Below are 9677 nucleotides of genomic sequence, written 5' to 3'. Positions count from 1 at the left end.
ACATCTCCCTATCTCAATATCACAGCTCGGACATACTCGATCTACTGCAACCTGATCATTATTTGCTAATTTTATGACTAACACTTCATCCAACCACTGAATCTCACAATCTATCTTAGAGATAAAGGCTTCAGAAATAAAAGATCTAGTAGCTCCTGAATCAATCAATACTAAAGCATTTACGGAATTTACAGGAAGTGTACCTGCAACCACATTCGGACTCTGTACCGCTTCCTTCATTGACATGTTGAAAGTCCTTGCTCTGGGCTGATTCTGCTGTGGTAGTGGAGGTGGAGGTAATGCTAAAACTCTTGGAATACTGGCAGCCATTGCAATTCCTCTGCAGTCTTTGGCGATATGTCCTTTTCTCCCACATTGAAAACAAGTAACTTCTGCCTTTCCCATTGGACATTCTCCAGAATAGTGTCCCCTTTGCTTGCACTTGAAACACGTAACATTTAGCTTGTTGCAAACTCCTGTATGCTTTCTACCACACGTTCTGCAATCAGGTATAGGCGGTCGAATAAGCCTTTGCTGAGTTGGGGCAGGTAGTCGATTACCCATCCTCTGGTTGTTTTGCTCTGGCCTTTTGAAATTTACTTTTCCCCGAGCTTGAAATCCCGGCCTTTTGTTGAAACGATTCTGAAAATTCCCTGGTCCTTTCTCTTTCTGAGCTGCTTCGCTTTCTCCTTCAATAATCATAGCTTTCTGAACAACAGCCGTATAAGCTGTCAATTCAAACACAGCTACCCTGCTACGAATCCATGGTTTTAATCCTTGCTGAAATCTCTTGGCCCGCTTCTCGTCCGTATCCACCTGCTCTGGAACAAACCTTGCCAATTCAGTAAACTTGGTTTCATAATCCGCAACCGATAAGTTATCTTGTTTCAGCTCCAGGAACTTGATCTCCATCTGGTTCTTCATAAAACGAGGAAAATATTTCTCCAAGAAAAGATCAGTGAATCTGTTCCAGTTCACCACACCTTCTTCCAAAGCTTTCTTTGATTCCCACCAGTAATTAGCTTCGCCTTTTAGGAAATAGCTAGCGAAATCTGTCTTCTGCTCTTCCTCGACCTTTGCCAACGAAAAAGCCTTTTCCATCTCTTTCAGCCAAGCTCTCGCTTTCGTAGGATCTGTGGAACCCATAAATTCCGGTGGCTTCACCGACTGAAATTGCTTGAAAGTAGTCGTAGGTGCTGCTGGTGGTATTTGATGTCCTGGATGAGCGGCTTGCTGTAACATCTGTTGCTGGAACTGCTGTTGCTGTTGCTGCATTTGTTGTTGCATCATCAACATCTGCTGTTGCATGAGATTAAACATCTGATCCATCTGTATATTATTGTTTTGGCCCTCGGTGTTTCCATTCGATGAGTCGGGCTGCGCTTTTCTCTTAGGTGCCATTTTTCTGATAAATAAATAATGGATCTTATTTAATAACAGTATATTAAACATATATTAAAACAGTCGATTCGAGAAATAGAAATAAAAATAACTTATTAAATAACTGAATAAATAAAACAGTATGATATGTTTTTAATTTTTTTTTTTTTTTTTTTTTTTTTACAACAACATGATCGTGAATAAAACTACATTTGTAAATATGCAATGGTACTGAAATAAATGTAAATGCTTAAATGACTGGAAATAAAATAAAGAAAACATGCAAAAGATTATCTCATATATATATATAGGTAGGACACCAGCTACAGGTGTCAGTGCTTGATACAAAACCCTATAATATAACAGTCGTACTGCTACTACTATCAGTCAGAGTCAGTAGCTATACTCATACAAACTAGTCATACAATACTATGCTGCCTCTATCTACAAAATATACATAATACAACACTCATCGATCTGCTGGTCTCAAAATCCTGGTGGTACGTGGCTCAACTCCTCCCGCACTGCCTCTAGCACTGCCTCGGTAAGTCCCAATGCTCTGCAATATGCTGTCTCCGCACTAAGATCCTGCTGTCTCAACTCAGTAAGCTGCTGCGAACTAACCCGGTGAATATGATGTAGTCTCTCTCTCAGTATATAATCCGGTCGTAATGCTCTGACAGGACCATCCGTCTGTGTCTCATACAATCCAAGAATCTCTCTACACTGGTTCTGCCATCTAATCCTCTCCTCCCTCTCTGCCTGAAAGCGCTGGTAAGTCACGGTATGATGCTCCTGAAGATCAGTGCTGGAACCTCGAGAAGGTAATGGTCCATCTACTACGATCTCATCCATAAACTCTGGCTGAGGAAACTGATACACTCCTGGGACAGGTGCATAAATGGCTAATGGGGCAGGAAATAAGACAGGCTGCTCCATAGGCGCATACACAGGCGGCTCTGCCTCTGGCTCCATCGGTGGCATCTCTGGAATCTCAACTGGTGGCATAGGAATCTGAGGCTCTAAATCCTCCCACTGCGGAAGATCAACCATATCAGGAATATCAAACATCGGAAACTCTAATGGTGGAATATCTGGTATCTCTGGCTCAACATATGGAAAATAATCTGCAAAACCTGGTACCTCCGGGGGAAGTGGTATCTCTGGTGCTGGCTCAGGTGGTAATGGAGGTAAGATCTGTCCTGACACTGGGGCTACTACCTGTGCATCCACTGGATCTGTCTCGGTCCTCTCCGTAGATGATGATAAAGAAGCCATCTAATATACATAAAAATAATAACACAAAAACAATCAAATCACAATCCTATAACTCATAACTTCTAATCACATAGACAAACAGTCCTAACACTCTCAATCTCATTCTATCTTATTTTCCTATCTTATCTTAACCCTAACATTCTTGTTTTCCAAGGTCAAACCTAAGCTCGGATACCAACTATAACACCCTCCAAATCCGGGGTATAGATTTGGGGCATTATTAACAACAATTACCAACTATACCTGCACAAGCGGAATATTAATATAATAATTACCCCGAACTATCACTACTCAGGATCTTTTAAGGTTTGAGGTTGGAAACAAGAATCATACACTACCCTTTATTACAACCCAACTAAATAAAACCTGTTTCAAGAACTCTCTTTATTACAAAACTTTATTCTATCTACAGTTTCACTACGCAATCTTTTATTCAAACTACACAAAACTCTTATTCAACCCAACATTACTACTTATCCTGCTACACCTGATCTGGCAATTCAAAGCTCTCTTCGGGAATAGGAAGGAACACTCTTGGTATAAGAGGGTCCCGCTGCTTGACTCGCTTCTTGACTACGCGGGTCCTGATGGGTTTCATTCTCTACCTTAACTGTAAAACAATAGGAGTGACAATAAAAGAAATGAGCCAAAATTGCTCAACAAGCCTGCAAAAGTATATATATGGTATAGAGAAAGAGACATAAGAGAAACAATAAGCTGTTGGTTGTAACAACCATCTGTATCTGTATATGATAATAATTTGCCAATGATGGCGAGTGCCAAATGAATAAGACTGGAAACAAGAACCAACATATGCACTATAATCTGCTGATCAGTCAGAATATAGTGCGGATCTATACCCAACTGCATAGACCCAACCAACATAAGGAGTACTCAGGCAACTATGGCCTATTAATTAATGGTCTGGGAAAAAAAACCCAGCCTTTATAGTAACCATCCAGTCCAAGGCTGAGCATCCGGAACAATCGGTATGCTATTGATATATCCCAACACCAGGATATACCAGAATATATATAGGGTAAAGGAATTGAAATATGAACAGGAATTCAATAAATTGGGTAAATCAAGAATTGAAATGAAATGGAACAAGTGATATAAATGGGTAACAGTGTATATGAACAATAATTATCAAAGAGAATTGATACGATAGAAAGGAAATATAAATCACTATTCTGAATTTAGAATAGGGGAAAAACTTGCCTTGCGCGTGCTTAACCTGGTTTAACTTACTGCCTTCTGACCCTAGCTTGCTCTGCCTTGCTAACACTGAACAAATCATAGAAAGATAGGTGTTTAGATAATTTACTACATACGTGTATCTTGAATTGATATCACGCAACCTTATCAGTCTACCCACGCGTTTCTATCTGACTCGTATATATATATACATATATTTACACAACACATTTATACACATAATCACATATAACACGTAACACGTAAAGCACACAATTAATTTCTAGATTTATAATTATTTTTAGAATCAATTCTGGACTTATATCTGCATTACTAGTCGTATCTGATTTTATTATAATTTTTCGGGATTTATTCGGCTTAATTATATCCCTACTAGGACCTTCGAACTATCAATTATCACCAACCACTCTTTTTCAAAAGAAATTATAACTTACAACTATTTTTATTGGATTCGTCTCATTTTTCTGAATCTAGGGGTCTTCGTTTCACTCAAATCGGACTAACTGTTGAATTGTTATGAATTAAACACTGATAATTCAATTTATTATTCAATATAAATAATTATTATAACCTTTTAAATCCTAAAATAATTTTTAAATAATTATTTAAGAAAAATCAAAGTCAAAAATAATTTTTTTATAATTTTTGGAGTTAAAACGAAGAAGTTACGATTTATTGAAAATTATGTGATTAATTATCGAAATAATTAATCACTTTTTAAATATTTAATAAATAAATAATTAATAAATAATAAATAATTACTTATTTAATAATTTAAAATAATAAATCCCTAATTATTAGGATTAATCACAATTTATTATAATATTTATAACTTATCGATATTTATTCGATTAGATCGATTATTTACAAATAATCAATCAACTTAATTAACTGATACGCTATTTATCGAATAGCTACGAATTATTCGAATTATAGATTACTTAACGATTAATCACTCGTATCTTCACGAGCCACTCGCAATTCCCGCATAATTATCGATCTATTAGATTATTATTGAAACTCGTACGATTCGTTAATTAATTAATTACGGATATCTAATTATACGATACGAATAATTATTACAATATTATTCAAATAACTAACGCTCGAATAATAATTCAATTATCGAATCATTACTCGTAATAATAACTAATTATCGAATTATTAATCATATTATTTAATTATTTCTAATCTTTATTTATTAATTAATTACCTAATTATTAATTAATTACCCAATTATTAATTAATTAGATAATTAATAAATAATTAGATAAGTAATTAAATAATTAATTAAATAAATAAATTCGAATTTATAATTTAATAAAATAATTTAGAAATTAATAATATTAATTTTCAGAATTCAAAACTAATTTTTATTTAATTTTTTTAGAATTACTAAAAACTAATTTTAATATACTAAAATATAAATAAATAATTAATTTCCCAAAAACGCAATCAGGGAACTGGATTTGGGTTCTGAAGGATCAAACCCGGGTCGTTTCCGGGTTGGAAACCGGGTCGTCTTCGACCCAATCGGGTCACGAAGAACACCGGCCCCTTTCCCCAGAATCCGACACCGGCGGAAACTTCCGGCGAGACGAAACGTCAATTCCAACTTGCTTCTTCTACGTTTTCGACATACAGCAACAAAACGATGCTCCCCTTCTGCTTCCTGGCCTTTCCCCGTCCTTCTTCCTCGTCGAACACAGCCGGAGATTAAGAACGACGGCGGCGACGTCAAAATCCGGCGAGCTCGCAAACCACAACCAAAATCGACGAAACCGGTGTCGTTCGACTCCAAAATCGACGATCTAATCGTCTCTAACAACCATAACATCAAACAACAACTAGAAATTCAAACCCGAATTCAAAATTAAAACCCGAAAATACTAATCAAAAATCAACTCAATAATCAATGAAAATAAGTACATGAACAGAAAGTACAGATCACAAGCTTCAAAACGAGTACTCACACGTTCGATTTGGATGCCGGAATCACGATCAAAATTGCCTTTGATCCTCCTGCTCTGTTCTTCACAAACCCTAACCCTAATTCCCTTTCTTTTTCTTTTTCTTTTTTTCTGATTTTTAATTGTAATTAACTGATTTAATTAATAATAATTCAGGTATTTATATTTATGAAAATAATACCCCTAAGTAAAATTAAGGGGCTAATTACACTCTTAATAAAAATATTTGGCCCCAATTTTTATAATTTTTGGGTATTAATAATGAATTTTTAAATATCCAATAATTACAAAATAAATACTAAAAATTCCCAAAAATTGTGAAAAATACAAAAATACAAAGAAAAATGATATATGATAATTTCATAATCATATAAAAATAAAAATGTGATTTTTGTGGGGTTTTTGGTACCCGAAGGGGTCCGGAAAAATCGTTTTTTTTCACGAAAAAGGTCAGTTTGTAAAACGTCTAGGGGTTCAGAATAGCTATACGGTATAGGGCATTTTTAATAAAACAGAGCCAATGATTTTGTTTGAAATACGGGCTTTTAAAATACTGTTTGAGCTGTACGGGTTTTGATATAATATATATAACTGACGATAGAACGCTCAATAAATATCCAAAACACGTTTGGATCAAAACAACCAACACATAACACATAACAGTTAGGGTTCAACGACTTAACACATTTAATCACATAATAATACACATAATTTATTATTATTATAACATAATACAAGCGTAATTCCTCGGTCGTTACACCTCAGGTAAGTGAGGTAAGAACCACTGTATCTACTCTTCCAACCTCACAAATTTCTTTGCCTTCAAGTGTAGCTATGACATCTGTGTCAATGACCCAATAGATGCCTACCCAAGCTACCAAATTAACAACTTCCAAATCCAAAGCAAAGAAAACCCCCTCTGGTTTCTTTCAAAAGAAACCAGTTACAAAAACTACCAAACACAAAGAGCGGAGTGTGAAGGAGAGTGAGTTAGGTGAGGGAAAGGGCGAAAATCAAAGAAACCCTAAGGATAAGGCTGGTGAGATTAGTATACCCAAGCCTAGCCACACCACTGTTTCCCAACAAACTGTGGTTGTTAATAAGGAAATCAGCTCAATTCTACTTTCATCCTCCCAAAAGGATGTTACTATTGAAACAAGCTCCCAACCAGGAGCACAGGCCAAGAGGGTTAGGGACACAAGTTCACCACAGACTTATGCCAGAAAGAAAAGATCTAAAACCCTTGGGGATGCACAGGAAACACACACAGTGCAAACTGGAGCTAAAGACTCAGTCACTGCACCATCTCAAATTCATCTTGATGTGGCTCCAATAAATGTGGAGTCACAACCAAAATCATTGATAATTGAAGCACCTGAAACACCAAACTCACCCACTGATAAGTGGCATTTTATACCACTTAAAACGTCTTATTATGACTTGAATTGATGTCTTGAAATCAAGTATTTTGTGTATTTGATGCATTTTTCTAGTGTTTGTGCATTTCAGGGTATAACTTGCGTTTGTGGAGAGATTTCATTGGGAATAAACCTAGGGGAGTGCTTGGCATTGGATGTGGGAAGTTAGGAGCAGAACGCAGCAGAAATCGGGAGCAGAATGAGGAATTTTCCAGTAACCTGCTAGGCGCCCGCTCAGGAAAGCTGGGCGGCCGCTCAGGATGCTGGGCGCCCGCTCAGGATTGCTGGGCGCCCGCTCAGGATTGCTGGGCGGCCGCTCAGGGGCGAGAAATTTAATACTGATTTTTTTATAATCCTTATTCTGTTGGACTTCTGAGATGGCTGGTTCTTATGGGCTTCTATATAAGTAGTTTTCAGAGATGTTTCACAAAAAGGGTGGTATCAAGCAAGGAGCGAGGAGAGAAGAAAGAAGACCGTTTTAGCACATCGCAACGAAGAAGAGGAAGCATACGTTTTCTTGTGATTCTTTTATTCGTTGTATCATTGGATGCTAGTTTTCTTTACTATGAACTTTATTACTCTTGTGACGTACTCTGGTTTTAATAAGAATTTTTATTAGTTTATATTGTGTGTTATTATCATATTTTCATATGAACCCATGGTGACGATGAGTTCTATCATGGGCTAATCGTGATCATGGGGTCATAACGAATTTACTATGGATTTCTTTAGTTAGTTATTTAATACCTTAGTGTGTGATGATTGTATGATATCTAGCATAGGTTGCACTTATTCGTCTTATGTGCGTCGTGAACATATAAGATAGGCTGTTAATCTCTTGTGAAGCGACGGTGAATCTTGAGGTTTAGAACTTGCCATGCTAGCATAGGTTCATGTATGTGTATGCATGATTAGTGGGTAACTCTAACCATTTTACTTGCCCTGTGTAATCATAAGGAATAACTTGTGCTTAAATCGTTATGTTGTCAAATTCTGTAGACATATATTGGTCTCAACATAATTGATGCCTATTCAACTTCTATCTTAATCGTGGATGTTTGATAGAATGGTATTAGTACAACGGAAGTTGGCTTTTATCAGTTTCGTGTTATTCGATTAATATCATCACCGTTTCATGCTAAGGGTAATAACGATAACTATTGAAGGAAGTAGTAATGAAGTTATGATCTCATGTGTGTTTAATATTGTTAATTCAAGTGTCAATTAAGTGTATTAATTCTCGTAGTTAATTGTAGTTAATAATTAGTTAATCAATTTGAGTGTTATTGTCTTGACATTGAGAAGTAATCATACATTGGTGAGTAAGTGTTAATTGAACTTAATTAGTCTGAGTCTCTGTGGGAACGAACTAGAAATTATTCTATATTACTTGCGAACGCGTATACTTGCGTGAATTATTAGCGCATATTTTGTGCCTAACAAGTTTTTGGCGCCGCTGCCGGGGATCGGCATATTTATTTAGTTTATGTACTTACCATCAGTGGTCATTTGGACTCATTGATTAAGACGTGTTACTTATTGTTTTGGGTTGTGTTTCAGGTACTCTAGCGAGCGTTTATGCAAACACGTTCTCGTACTTGCAAGAGGACTTTAGATACGGCTGAGAAGATAGACTCAGTTCTTGATATTCCAGAGAAGATAGATTTTGAAGATTCGGATAAAGAGAGTGAGCAGAAAGAACCAATAATCATGGGTGATCGTATAGTTCCGGCAGATCCAACTCTTATGGTTTTTTCTCGGCCTAAAATTGATGATATTCAGTCAAACATCCTTCATCCGGCTATTCAGGCTAACACTTTTGAAATCAAGCCGGGCACTATTCAGATGGTGCATAATTCTGTTTCTTTCGGAGGTGCTGCGACTGAAGACCCCAACATGCATATTAGGAATTTTGTCGAGATCTGTAGTACTTTCAAATATAATGGTGTGACTGATGAGGCTATCAAGCTGAGGCTTTTTCCATTCTCTCTGAGGGATAAAGCTAAGGACCGGTTACATTCTGAACCAGCTGGGTCCATCACTACTTGGAAAGATCTTGCGTAAAAGGTTTTGGTGAAGTTCTATCCAATGGCGAAGACTGCAGCTATGAGGAGTGCTCTTACTCAGTTTGCGCAGCAACCAACAGAATCTATGTGCGAAGCTTGGGAGCGCTATAAGGAGATGTTGAGAAAGTGTCCACATCATGGTATGCCTGACTGGATGGTGATCACTGGTTTCTATAATGGTTTGAGGGCCCAATCTTGGCCCATGCTCGATGCAGCCGCTGGAGGAACCTTGTGGGCCAAAAGCTATACTGAGGCTTATAATCTTATTGAAACTATGGCTACAAATGAGCATCAAAACCCAACTCAAAGGATGATGCATGGGAAGGTAGCAGGTATTTTGGAAGTTG

General features: G+C 36.9%; 1 non-coding gene across 1 annotated transcript; it reads right to left on the bottom strand.

Annotated features, from left to right (window-relative positions):
- Positions 1-9367: 9367 nt before the first annotated feature.
- On the bottom strand, positions 9368-9474 carry LOC141722763 (small nucleolar RNA R71). Its single transcript, XR_012575767.1, has one exon. It is a non-coding gene; the product is annotated as a small nucleolar RNA R71 (small nucleolar RNA).
- Positions 9475-9677: the final 203 nt, after the last annotated feature.

This window comes from Apium graveolens, chromosome 4, assembly GCF_009905375.1.
Source record: "Apium graveolens cultivar Ventura chromosome 4, ASM990537v1, whole genome shotgun sequence".
Lineage (NCBI taxonomy): Eukaryota > Viridiplantae > Streptophyta > Magnoliopsida > Apiales > Apiaceae > Apium > Apium graveolens.
This window is presented reverse-complemented; position numbering and strand designations above follow the sequence as displayed.